A 14,155-nucleotide genomic window follows, 5' to 3' on the forward strand; every position below is an offset into this window, starting at 1 on the left:
ATATAACAAAAAAGTGCAATAAATAACACTGGACAATGAAGATTTTACTTCCTGAACGCTTTTGGGTGTATTTTATGGATCTTGGGCTGGTGATCATAAAGTTCATCTTAAAAACTTTCTATCATGTATCATTTTTTTAGATATAACTTATTTTTGTGATTTCCTGTTATATTTTAAGTTGACTTGAAGCAGACAAAACGACGAAGTGCAGCAAGACATTAAAAATTCATATTCTGCATTTGCACTTGGACTTCTTCCCTGCTGGTCTTGATGCAGTTAATGATGAACACGGTGAAAGGTTTTACCAGGAGATTGTGACCATGGAAAAACGGTATCAGGCCAATTGGAATCCATCAATGCTGGCTGACTGTTGTTGGACACTGACACAAGAGGCATCAGATGCTGAGTACAAACAAAAGTTAGCGGCAAAACATTTTTATATCAGTTAAACTACTGCAATGTGTCAGTATCATTATGTGATTAAACATACTAAATTCAATAAAAGTTCATTTTCATGGTTCTACAATGTCCTACATTATGAGCAAAATGGAAATAATCTTGGTGTTCAGCTTGAAGTTGTCTATCATGATCCTCAATTTTTTTTTCAGGACGCAAACCTTTTGAAAGAATTTGTTGTTGAGTGTAATGTTCAAAATAAGTCCTTAAATGAGTCTCTGATTGAATTTTGTTAACCAGGAATAAATTGGTTGAACTTCCCAAATGCCTCAGGATCTTCAATACCAATCCAAGTATGGTCTCAGTCCAGTTTCCTTCTGAGGAAGGGGATCCTCAGTGCCCCACTTCAACACCACAGCACACCCCCCAGCACCAGTCCGCTGCAGTGCAGCACTTCCTCGCAGCTGACTACATAACGTCAGTCTGAATCAAGTACTTCTGTGAATTGGAGGAGGCTTGAACACAAGTTGGGGCTGCATGAGAGACTGCAGATGCATTATTTAAAAAAAAAGAGACTGCAGATGCTAGAATCTGGAGCAACAAACAATTTGCTGGAGGAACTCAGCATCCGTGGGAGGAAAAAGAATGGTTAACGTTTTGGGCCGGAATCTTTCATCAAGGCTGAGTGCAGAAGGGAGATTAAATTTAAATATAGACAATCAGCAGGGTAACAGGCCATTCCAGCCCATGAGCCCATGCTGCCCAATTAACCTAATGTTTTGAAGGATGGGAGGGAACTGGAGCACCTGGAGAAAACCCATGCAGACATGGGGACAACGTACAAACTCCTTACAGTGAGCATCAGATTTGAACCCTGGCCTTGTAATAGCATCACGCTGATCTTGCCGCGCATGGAGATGGGCGTTAAAATGAGGACAAGGTGGGAGGGGTTGAACAGGGGTCAATGGGGGATTGGTGAATCAGGAAGGGGTAAAGGATGGTAGACAGACAGTTGATTGGCAGGTGCATGACATGGGGGGAGGGGAGAGGAAGAGAAACAAAGGGGTGAGGAGGAGGAAGAAGAGGAGTCGCTCAGGGCGGAGGAGGGGCTGATGTAGCTGGAATCTGAGATCAGAGGGTGACACTGGTGAGATAAGGAAGAGAAACAAAGGGGTGAGGAGGAGGAAGAAGAGGAGTCGCTCAGGGCGGAGGAGGGGCTGATGTAGCTGGAATCTGAGATCAGAGGGTGACACTGGTGAGATAATGAGTCAAGGTAGAACCAGTGGAGGTGGGGAACGGATCTGGTCAGAAGTGGCGTAGGTAAAGAGAGAGAGGGAGATGAGAGTGGGTGGAGGAGAAAACAGATAGCTTGAAAGAAGAGAGAGGGGTCACATTATTTGAAGAGCACATAACTTTCACATGACACAGAGGATCACTGTGGTCTCCTTGCTCCTCTCCCCCATTGACGTGGTCTATCAGGATCATTGCCTGCAGAGGGCCGCAAAATCATTGAGGATCCCTTCCACCTCACACAGCATCTTTCAGTTGCTCCCGTCAGGGAAGAGATACTGGAGGATCAGAGCCAGCACCACCAGGCTGAGGAACAGTTTCTTCCCACAGGCAGTGAGAATGCTGAACAAGCAAAGGAACTGCTCACACTAACCATCCGAGACTCTCATATTAATGAAAAATATTTATTTATTTGAAAAAATGAATACTTATCCTGCATATGTACTGTTTGCCTGCATGTGTTTAATGTCTGGTTATGTGGCTGCGTGTTTTGCACCAAGGACTGGAGAACACCATTTCGTCAAGTTGTACTTGTGCAATCAGATGACAATAAACTTGACTTGAATACCTCAAAGACAAAGGGGCAAGCTACAACTGAAAGTGAATGCAGGAAGGAGCAGCGCAGACAGCATGTCGAAGAAGGCAGTGTGTCACCTCAGTAACAACTCTACAGCATAGGTTAATAACTTATAGCCTTCCCTCCTTGCCACGAGTTGTGGCATTTTTTTTCTCAAGGCCAGTCCAATTCCACACCAGACATTCCTGAGGATAAACAACCTTGAAGTAATTGTGTTCACAGTCACAAGGAAGGCTCTGTTGCAGTTGATTTCTTTGGGCAAAGGTCCAGAACAGCATCAGACCAGCAAGGGGCCCTGCCGCAGACCAGCCATGACCTAATACACAGGAGAAACATCCAGAGGTCACAGAGACTTCACCACATTGGGAGATGCTGGTGGAGGAGGCTGAATTACAGAAGGAGCTGGGGACAGCGATAGCGTGTGGCACTAAGTCCATGCACACCAACAGCATCTGGCACTGGATCCACACACACTGACCACGTGCGTCAGTGGATCCGTGCACAGTGACTACGTGTGGCACTAGATCCGTGCACACCAATGGCATGTGGCACTAGATATGTGCACACCAATGGTGTTTTGCACTGGGTCTGCATATGCTGACAGCGTGCAGCAGTTGATCCATGCACACTAACGGCGGCACGTGGCACTGGATCCAAGTGTATTGATGCCTCGTTGCACTGTACCTGAACATGTCACACTGGACCTGCGCACACAGAGAGTGTGTTGAACTGGACCTGAGCATACAAACTGTGTGTTGAACTGGTCTTGAGCACTCAGACAGTGTGTTGCACTGGACCTGCGCACACAGAGTGTGTTGAACTGGACCTGAGCATACAAACTGTGTGTTGAACTGGTCTTGAGCATTCAGACAGTGTGTTGCACTGGACCTGCGCACATAGGCAGTGTGTTGGATTCGATGTGTAAGCACTGACATGATGTTGCACTGGATCCTTGTGCATACTGAATGTACATCAAGTTGGGAGCTCTGTAAACTGTCAGCATACTGCAGAGAGAGTTGCCTTTACTGAATGCATCACTGGGAAGCTCTGTCCATATAGGCTTTGTAGAATGAGGGTGCCAGCTGTAGTAAAATAGAGGGATCAGTTCCTGACTCTCGACCCCTGAACATCACCAGTACTCTGCTATCTGGGACAGCAGAGACCCAGAAGGCAACTTGCACAGGATGCTCAAAGCTGATGACCTAGACAGCAGTTTATCACAGCACTCACCGGAACCAAAGACAATGGGGCCTTGTGATAAGGATCCTACCATTCCTGTTCCTTAAATGAGCACAGGCCTTTCTTGTCCAAATAGGTAGTGAAAATACAGAAATACTGGAGGAACTCAGCAGGTCTCACAGTGTCCATAGGAAGTTAAGATCTATGACCAACATTTCAGGCCTGAGCCCTCCCTTAAGGAGCGAATGAAAAGCAGACTCAAGTGTGAAATGTTGATTATATAGCTCCAGCTCCTTTGGACACTGTGAGACCTGCTGAGCTCCCCCAGTATTTCTGTGCTCTCACTACAATCACAGCGCCTGCAAACTTTCGTATTTCACTCCGAATATGTAGCACTCAGCTCTTTGCCATGATTCAATGCTTTCATTGTATCAGAGAACTGTCATAGCTCATTGAGTTAATGCTATCTCTGAGTTGAACAATCTCATCGGCCCCAATCATTACATTTTGCTGACGGTTCTGCAAATCACTCTCAATTGTCCATTCCATTCTGTTTCCACCATACTCACATGCAGTATTACAAGGTCCTAATAGAAAAAAAAGGCTATTCATTAGTGGATGGTTCAAGCACCAGAGACTAAAGTGGGAAGGGGAGAAATAAAGGGGGAAAAATTCCCAGGTCAGAAATGCTCTCTGCATCAAGTTTCTCCTTGCAACTCTACAAAATTTTAACTTGGACCCCCTGTTGCTTGGACCAATCTATTACTGAATAGGTTGATGAAAATGACTTCTTGAAAACAACACATTTGGAGAAATTCAGCAGGTCATGAAGCGTCAATAGGAAGTTGAGGGAAACCAATGTTTTGGGCATGGGCCTAGTCAGGTTCAAGAAAAAAACAGGCAGGAGTCTGAATGAGAAAATTTGGGGGAGAGGCGGAGGTGGACAGCAGAGGAGCACAAGCTTATGGGCAATAGGTAGGAGAATAGAAGAGAAATAAGCTGTTAGGAGGTAGGGAAGAAGATGGGGAATTGGAGGATTGATCTCCAATTTCTGTTAACCCCCTTCCCTTGAATCTCTTTTCCTCTGTCTCCTTTCCTCCAGCTCCCCACCCTTTCCCCCTTCTATCAGAGAGCCACCCCCTCCTCATCACTTCTCAGATTCTAACCTCCCACCTGTGTCCACCTATGACCTCTTACCTGTTAGGTTCTGCCCCCTTCCATCTTTTTTATTCAAATGCCTGTCTGTTTTTGCTTGTACCTGACAAAGGGCCCAGGCTTGAATTATTAGTACCTCTTTACATGCTTTGGACTCTACATGACCAGCTGAATTTCTCCAGCATGTTTGAGTACTTCACTTGACCCCAGTGTTTGCAGGTTTTCTTGTAGATACTTTGGAGAGGATGTGGAGGGGATTTACTTGGATGTTGCCAGGATTGGAGAACCTGTGTTATGAAGCAAGATTGAGCAGAGCTCAGGCTTATCTCTTTGGAGTGACTGAGCATGAAAGGTGACTTAATAGAGATATATAAGATTATGAGGGGAAAGGTTAAGGGTGGACAGCCAGGACCTTTTTCCCAGGGTGGCAATGTCCCATTTAAGGTGAGTGGAGGAAAGTTTAGGGGAGAGCTAAGTTTTATTTTTACACGCAGACTGGTGGGTGCTTGGAATGTATTGCTGGGGGAAATGGTGGAGGTTTAAACAGGCACGTGAATGTAAGAAAAATAGAGGGCCATGGGTGTGAGGTAGGGAAGGGTTAGTGAGTTTACGTGGATCAGCGCAACATCATAGGCAGAAGGACCTGTACTGTGTTAGAAGGTTCTATGTTCTACAAAATGCCAGAAGCATTTAGGTCAGGCAGCATCAGTGGAGAGAGAAAAAGAATTAAATTTCAAAATGATGACCCTTCATCAGAATTGCACCTTTGCTCCATGAAGAACCATTCCAGATTCTCCACTCTAACCTTGTAGCTGAAATCCTTTATTCCTGGACCTATTCCAAGAAATCTTTTCTGTGCCTTTTCCAAGAACGTCACCATGTCTAAATTTAGCAGAGTAGAGCCAGATTGCATCACATGGATTTGTTTACAGCACTGCTTGAGATGAAATTGACTTTTGTTGGAGTGGATCAGGATTTTGATTGTTTACACTCTGTACATTTAACCAGGCAAGTCACGGATCAGAATTATGCCAGAGACTTCGCCTGCTTTAAACGTGCACGTGATAACACTCTGTTTCAGGTGTGCACGTGACCTTACTCTACTTCAGGAGTGCACGTGACCTCACTCTGCTTCAGGTGTGCACGTGATCTCACTCTACTTCAGGAGTGCATGTGACCTCACTCTGCTTCAGGAGTGCACGTGACCTCACTCTGCTTCAGGTGTGCACGTGACCTCACTCTACTTCAGGAGTGCATGTGACCTCACTCTGCTTCAGGAGTGCACATGACCTCACTCTGCTTCAGGTGCGCTCATGACTTCACTCTGCTTCAGACGTGCATGATTTCCCCGCATCTCTGTTCTATATTGATGCCCTGTTATCCTGAAGTTGTCCTTTTGTCCTAGATTCCCCTGCCATGGGAATGAACCTTGCCACATCTACTCTGTCTAGGCCTTTCAGTATTTGAAATGCAGGAGATGGACAGCATTAAATGTCTCAAATGGTTTCCATTATTTAGTGCTCCGCTGTGCCGATGATTTCTCCTGTCCGAAAGAGAGGAGGCCATTTTCCTTTCTCTCAAAAATCACGAGTCTTTCAAACTCTCTTCCTAAAAGGGCAATGGTGGCAGAGTCTGAATATTTTTAAAGCAGAGCCACAGAGTCATATGGCACAGAACAGGCCCTTCAGCCCAACTCATCTATGCTGACCAATTAGGCATTCTGGGCTGGTCGAATTTGTCTGCATTTGGCCCATATCATCCTAAACCTTCCTATCCACATATATCTCCAAAAATCTTTTGATACAAGAGGTATAGGTGCCACAAAGATGCATGCCACCAGGTTCAGGAACAGTTGCTACCCCTCCACCATCACACTCAATCAGAGTCTCATTTAAGGACTCTTACTTTATTTAATTCCAGTATTGCAGTTTATTTACATTTCTTTCCTTGTTTACATTTTTCTCATCTGTATACACATCTTTTCTTGAGTACAGTTTCTTGCACAACCAATAAGTGGTAATTCTGCCTGGCTTGCAGGAAACAGAATCTCAGAGTTGATGTCACATATGTATTCAGACAATAAACCTGAACTTTGGATGCTGAAATTGTACAGTTTCATCAAACATCCTGTTCCAAATACAGATCACACTCTGAGTGAAAAAGCTGCCCCTCAGGTCTCTCAAATCTTTCCCCTCTCACCTTAAACCTATGATCTTTAGAATAATCTTCTCAGAGAAAAAGAGGCAGAGAGATACTTGATAAGAAAGTGGGTGAAGGATTAAGTAAGACATAGGAGTGGAAATAGGCCATTCAGCCCATTGAGTCTACCCCGTCATTCAATCATGAACTGATCCATTTTCCTCTCAGCCCCACTGCCTAGTCTTTTCCCTATAATCTTTGGTGCCCTGGCTAATCAAGAACCTATCAATCTCTGCCTTAATACACTCAATGATCTGGCCTCCGCAAATGCCTGTGGCGACAAATTCCATAGATTCTCCACGCTCTAGTTGAAGGAATTCCTCTGTGTCTCTGTTCTAAGTGGATGTCGTTCAGCCCTGAAGTTGTGCCCTCTTATCCCAGTCTCTCCCACCATGGGAAACAAACTTTCTAGATCTGCTCTGCCCATGCCTTTCAACATTTGAAATGTTTCAGTGAGATCCCCCTTCATTCTCCTAAAAGAAGAATGGGAATGTGAAGTTGAGGTTATAGTCAGATGAGCCACAATCTTACAGAGTAAGGAGTAATTGGCTGTCTCCTGCTCCCAGTGCTTAATTTCATACATGGGGACTGATACTGCCACAATTATCCAGTGATAAGTGAAAGGTGCATCGACATTTTATATTCCTGTGGGAGTGTATTTGTTGATCGGGTTGTGGACTTTAGGTCGAGGGCCAAAAGATTCTAGACGCTGGAACCTGGAGCAAAATTCTGACTGCTGCTTTTGGATTTGTTAGGTCTGAATTCAAAGGGCTTCTTCACCCTTTGAAAAGCAAAATGTAAACATCAGGCCATCTCCCCAGAGAGCTTTGTCATAGCAGAGAGAACTCTGTGATTGTTGGATCATTTAATTTTTATTTTTAAAAATCTGCAAATAATAGAAATCTGAAATATAGAAAGTGCTGGGTGAGACAGCATCTGTGCAGAGAGATGTAGAATCATTCATCTAAAACGTTAACTCAAGTTCTCTCTTATGAATCTTCATTAAGCAAGGCCTGAGGTTCAGAAAACTAAAGTTCAGCCTTGGGTTAATTGAACAAGCTCAAAGCAAATAATGGCTGTTGTGTTTTTGGAGAGTCACTGTGTTTTCAGTCTAAACTGCCTCAGTCTGCAGAGCATTGGACAAAGTCACTGTGTTTACTCTGTCCATACGTGACCAGAGGACTGTGTTGGAGGCTTTATTCTGTATCCCACTCATTCTTTCTCTATGTGCGAGCCTGGGGGTGTTTGATAAGATAGTGTAGTGGGGGCTTTGTTCTCGAGCACCCATTCTCATCGGAGGTCAACTAACTGAAATTATAAAATGTTTTTTTATGTAGTCGGTAGGAGAGAAGTATGGAAGAAACCAACTAAACTTTGCTTCACTGGGAAGGGGGTCCATAAACTTTGAGCAGCCTCCTAAGGTTGGGGGGGGGGGGTGTGGTGGTACACCACTGGCCTACTGCAGGGGGCAACCTCTGTACCTGCAGGAGTGTAAGGGGACAGGACAACACCTGGCCGGCTGTCAGTCAGCCTGAATGGATCAAGCCCCACCAGGTCAGGAGTCAATCACCCTCCGGGATATAAGCCTGCGCCACCCTCCCGATGTCTCACTCAGAGCTGCAGCCACAGCCAGCCTGGCTCTGTGGAAGTCTTTGTGGATTAAAGCCTGTTGTACAGTCTTCACCTTGTGTGTGTCTGATTCTGGCTAACAGCGCACCACAGCGGGTGTAGCAAAAGATAGTTGAGAATGGCTGGTCTAGAATTTTGTCTGCCTTATGGCAAGCAATGGCAATTTGCCAATAAAGAAATCTTGAATCTGGACTGTATAAGCCTGCTAGTGCGTGAGGAGTAGGAAATATAACATTCACCATACAGTGATATGTGTACTAGTCTCTCAATCCAAAGAGGTTAAACTAAAACATCTGTAGATGTGTAATATGGAAAAGTGCTGGAGGTCATGCAGAAACCACAAGAAGTAAAAGGTAAGCAACGTTACAAGCCTGAACCTTTCATCAGGAATAAGGAAACAGATAGAAGCCTAAACAAAAAGGTAGGGGGAGAGTGCGGAAGGGGCAGAGGGAAGAGTGCAGCTAACACACAAGAGGTAATAGGTAGTTAATACACAAAGGTGGTGGAGAAATTCAGCAAGTTATGCAGCATTTCAGGCCTGAGCCCTTTGTCAAGGCATATCTTGACCTCCCACGGGGCCGCGTTTCTCCAGCACTTGTGTGTTTTAACTACAATCACAGCATCTGCAGACTCTTGATTCACTCCGGAGGTCATAGGTGGATCCAGGTAGGAGGATAGAAGAGAAAGAAGCTGATAGGGGGAAGAGGCAGAGAACTACAAGTGCAATTCTCTGCTAGGACAGAGGAGATCCCACATAAACAGAGGCAAAGAGGTTCTGCTATGCTCCTGCAGGCGTGATCACCTCAAGTCTCAGGACTTTGCACTGTCTTATGGTGGAATTCCAGGAACCCCCAGACTTAGAGAAAGAGTTTGCATTTCAATAGCACCCTTTTTCATAATCTCTTCAATATTAAGAAAACCATTATTACTGTGGATATTTATTGTCTTTTAATTTAATTCAATTAGTTTGCTATGCTAGTTTATCTTTACAAGTGCCCATCCAACTGCAGCAGTAAAAATTTTGGGGCATTTGTACAATGTTTATGGCACATTATCATAAATAATGTTGATGATCAAGATTATTTATCATCTGCTTGTACAAGTACAACCCAATGAAACAGCGTTCTCCAGTCCTCGGTGCACACAACCAGACCTAACGCACGTACAGACAAGCAACACATATGCAGAACAAATATACATATATAAAAATAAAAAAATATTGTTAAATAAATAGTAGAGTCTCGAATGGTTAGTGTGAGCAGTTCGTTTGGTTGCTCAGCAGTCTCACCGCCTGTGGGAAGAAGCTGTTCCTTAGCCTGGAGGTGCTGGCTCTGATCCTCCTGTATCTCTTACCTGACAGGAGCAGCTGAAAGATGCTGCATGTCGGGTGGAAGGAGTCCTCACTGATTTTGTGTGCTCTCTTCAGACAACAATCCCGGAAGATCACGCTGATGGGTGGTGGGGGGAGGGAGACCCCGTGATCCTCTCTGCCACTCTTATAGTCTTGTGGATTGACCTCCCATCCACTTCTCTACAGCAACTGTACCATAATGTTTTAGGACTTTTTCTCTCTTTGCAGGAGCTTCCTGATGCAACCTTTGTTCCTGTGCTTGTTGCTTGCAGAATCTGGAAATGTTGGAAGGGTATTCATTAATTCAGTGTAAAAGTACAGCTGCATCCAACAAGCTGACAATAACAATAGAATCTAGTCTCAGCAGATTTTACTTAGCAATGCCAATTAGGGATCAACGTTGAAGAGGATATCAGAGACAATTCCTACGAATCATTCAGGTCTCTAAAAATAGATTCATTCAGACCATTCCAAAATCCAGTTCTAGTCACAGTTTCCCACAAGTATCCTGACCACAACTCTACCCTTCCTGAAAACACTCAATAACATCACCCATTCACACCATTACTGAGGTCTCACTCCTTAATCCCCCCCTCCAACTACCCAACAAATGTGATTTACCTGGATCGTTGTTTAAAGAGAGCTCACAAAATCACTGAGGGCCCCTACCACCCAGCACACAGCATCTTCCAGCTACTCCAGTTGGGAAAGAGATACAGGAGGATCAGAGCGAGCACCATCAGGCTGAGGAACAGCTTCTTCCCACAGGCAGTGAGAATGGTGAATGACTGGGTAATGTCCACGTCAGCTCAGACTCGTTTGTGGCTGACAAGTCCGATGTGGGACAGGCAGACACGGTTGCAGCGGTTGCAAGGGAAAATTGGTTGGTTGGGGTTGGGTGTTGGGTTTTTCCTCCTTTGTCTTTTGTCAGTGAGGTGGGCTCTGCGGTCTTCTTCAAAGGAGGTTGCTGCCCGCCGAACTGTGAGGCGCCAAGATGCACGGTTTGAGGCGATATCAGCCCACTGGCGGTGGTCAATGTGGCAGGCACCCAGAGATTTCTTAAGGCAGCAGGTTCTGTGAATCGGTGTACATGTATCGTTTATCTGTTTGCACTGTTTTTGCAGCATGGAACCAGGGGAGAATGTTGTTTTGATGGGTTGTACTGTTACAATCAAATGATAAATAAACTGGATTGTGAACAAGTAGGATATTGATATGTCTGTGCAGCCCGTCTTCCTGCAATCTAAAGGTCCTGCAATCCTGCAATCTAAAAATCTAAATTTTTCCAGGCCAGTACTGCAAACTCAACTTAAGCTAATCAGGAACAGGAGAACTGCAGATGCTAGTGTCTTGAGCAAACAATGAGACACCAGAGACAACGGATCAGGCAGCGTCTATAATTGTAGGACACTGTAAACCCTCCAACTCTTATCGCTAAATCTTTTCCCACCCTCTCCACCTCCATGTCCAATCCACAATCTTGCTCCAACCCTTGGCCCCTCTGCCCTGGACACAGCCACTAACCAAGTTTCGTTGAAGGGTTTTCTTCCCCCAAAACGTTAACCATTCTTTCTCCTACTGACTCAGCAGAAAGTGTCTTACTTTTAAACAAGTACTTCCCATTGTCTATTCCACCATTGTGGTTCCAAGGTTCCTTTTATTGTCACATAATAATACATTAAAAATGTAACATACATGACATGCATTAACCTTTGCCTGCCGTAAGGCAAAGAGTTGCCATTAGTATTGCCCAACACCTCTTACAGTATGAGAGAAAGAAAGCAAAAGAGAGTCCCTTCAGATGCACAGTGTCTGTGGATTCTCCTCCAGCTCTCCCGCAGCCGCAGACTTCTGTTTGATTCATTGGGAACCCGAGCTCCAGGTCCCAACCTCCGATATGATCAGGAAGCCTTCAGCACTCAATGCCCTTCGGGAGCACTTCTCGTCCTCAGCAGCCTCTCAAATCACACATCTGAGAGTGGTTCTCAATTTTAAGTTTGTCATGTTGTAGATTTGAGAAAAGTTTAAAAAAATATTTTATTTGATTTTCCAAACTTAAACTCAGTTATCAACATGATCAGCGTCAATGTTAACAGTATCAGCATTGACTACAATTTACAATCATCAATTCTATACAAAGTTTAAGCTCTTTCTATCCCCCTCCCTCCTATCCCCCCCACCCCACACCCTCAACATTTAACACTTAACTAATCAGTTACACACGACATTGAAGGCACTCACAACAAAGGTATGAAACATACATCATGGGTTTATGGGTTTGTCATGTCACGGCGGCCAGTGCTCAGGGTGCTTTATTTTTTTGATGGATTTACCCCCACCCACCGATTGAGGGATGGACAGGGAAGGTAGGGCGGCAAGGCACAATGGTCCATACTATAGTCGTGCTTCTATGGAATTTAAGTATGTTTGCCAAATTTTTTTTAAAGTTTCATTTTTTTTTCTTAAGTTGTAAGTAATTTTGACCAGGTGAACACAACTTCGCATTTCTGTGTTTCAGCGCACAATGCTCAGGCAGGAGTTGGATGTCCAGGTAACCACTATGCACTTCCTGGCCACTGCCAATGCGATCATTATGAATTGGATTTGGAATTTGGACAGATTCATTGTAAGTCTTATGTCCATTATGTTTTCCAAGAGGAACAACTCTGGATCCTGCAAGAATTTTTTGCTCTAATTTTTCCTAGGACTTGTCCTAATTCCACCCAAAAGGGCCTTACCTTGGTACATGTCCAGGTTGAGTGCACAAAGGTTCCTGTCTCAATGCCGCATCTGCAGCATTGGTCTGATAATTCTGGTTTATGTGAGATTCTTCTATGAGCAGCCCAGCAGGTGGTCTCTAACATTCATTCCCCTTTAAAAAAAGAATCAAATGATAATCAGAAAGTTTAAAATGATTTATTAACAAAAGTGACATGGTTGGCTTAGCGGTCAGCGCAATGCCTTTATAGCGCCAGCGATTGGGACCAGAATTTGAATCCTGTGCTGTCTGAAAGGAGTTTGTATGTTATCCCCATGCCTACATAAGTTTTCTCCGGGGGCTCCAGTTTCCTCCCATCATTTGAAATGTACTGGGGGATGTAGGTTAATTGGGTGTAAATTAGGCAGAACGGACTCGTGGGCCGAAATGGCCTGTTACCGTGCTGTAAATTATCACCGCCAGTGGGCCGATCTCGCCTCAAACCGTGCATATTGGCGCCTCACAGTTCGGCGGGCAGCATCCTCCTTTGAAGAAGACCACAGAGCCCACCTCACTGACAAAAGACAAAGGAGGAAAAACCCAACACCCAACCCCAACCCACCAATTTTCCCCTGCAACCGCTGCAACCGTGTCTGCCTGTCCCGCATCGGACTTTTCAGCCACAAATGAGCCTGCAGCTGACGTGGACATTTACCCCTCCATAAATCTTCGTCCGCGAAGCCAAGCCAAAGAAATTAAATTAAAGATAATGGCTAATGACATCAACCATGGGTTTTGAAGATTAATATTAAAGGAGTGAAGGAAGAGCTTTGAGGTGTACGTTTCTGATTGGAAGTTCTATAAAATAAACTGGGCAAAATGTGTTTATCAGAGAGAGAAGCATAGAGAAGGTGCAAGAATGACTGCAGGATAGTGTATTCACTTGAGTTCTCAGAGACCCCTGCTCCCAAGTAAAAAGGAAGAAAAAGAAAATTTAGATTGTCTTAATTCATCTGCCCAAGGGTCTGGATACTTCATATTCGAGTATATTGTCAGCTGATTGTACAGCCCAGCAGCACATCTCCAGACCATAGTACGCGCACACACAGTACATCCTACACACAAACATATATACTGAACATAGTGATCCCAAATAAATATATAAAAACATATGGCTTTCTAGAATTGGTCAACAGTCTCACCACCTGTAGGAAGAAGCTGTTTCCCAACCTGGCAGTCCAGGCTTTTATGTTCTGTACCTCATACTTGAAGGTAGTGTCTCAAAGATACTGCAGACTGGGTGGGAAGGGTCCTCATTAATTCTCTGAGCCTCCTTTAAGTACCGGTTGCTGTAGATGTCGTTGATAGAGTGAAGGGAGACCCCAGTGCTGTCCCTTCCTAACTATTGAGGAGATGGTGTGGGTCCAGGATAGATCATCATTTAAATGGATGCCAAGAACCTTTGTGCTCCCCACTCTATGATGGAGTCACTGATACGTGGGAAGTGGTCCTTCATCCTCCTGAAGTCCACAGTCATCTCTTTTGTCTTGTCTTGTCCACATTGGGACTCAGGTTGTTGCTCTTGCACCACTATAGAAGCCTTTCAACTTCCTCCCTGTAAGCCGACACATCATTGTTGCTAATGAGGCCAAGTACTGTTGTGTCATCTGCAAATTTGATG

General features: G+C 44.6%; 1 protein-coding gene across 1 annotated transcript in view; it reads right to left on the minus strand.

Annotated features, from left to right (window-relative positions):
* Positions 1-14,155, minus strand: part of LOC138744354 (LIM domain-binding protein 1) — a 94,641-nt gene that overhangs the window by 74,908 nt on the left and 5,578 nt on the right. Inside the window, exons 3-4 of the mRNA XM_069900378.1 lie at positions 12,515-12,648; positions 9,972-10,051 (exon numbers count right to left, since the gene is read on the minus strand). The gene's annotated coding sequence lies outside the window, so the exon portion shown is untranslated. The remainder of the gene's footprint in view (positions 1-9,971; positions 10,052-12,514; positions 12,649-14,155) is intronic.

Source organism: Narcine bancroftii, chromosome 10, assembly GCF_036971445.1.
Source record: "Narcine bancroftii isolate sNarBan1 chromosome 10, sNarBan1.hap1, whole genome shotgun sequence".
Taxonomy (NCBI): Eukaryota; Metazoa; Chordata; class Chondrichthyes; order Torpediniformes; family Narcinidae; genus Narcine; species Narcine bancroftii.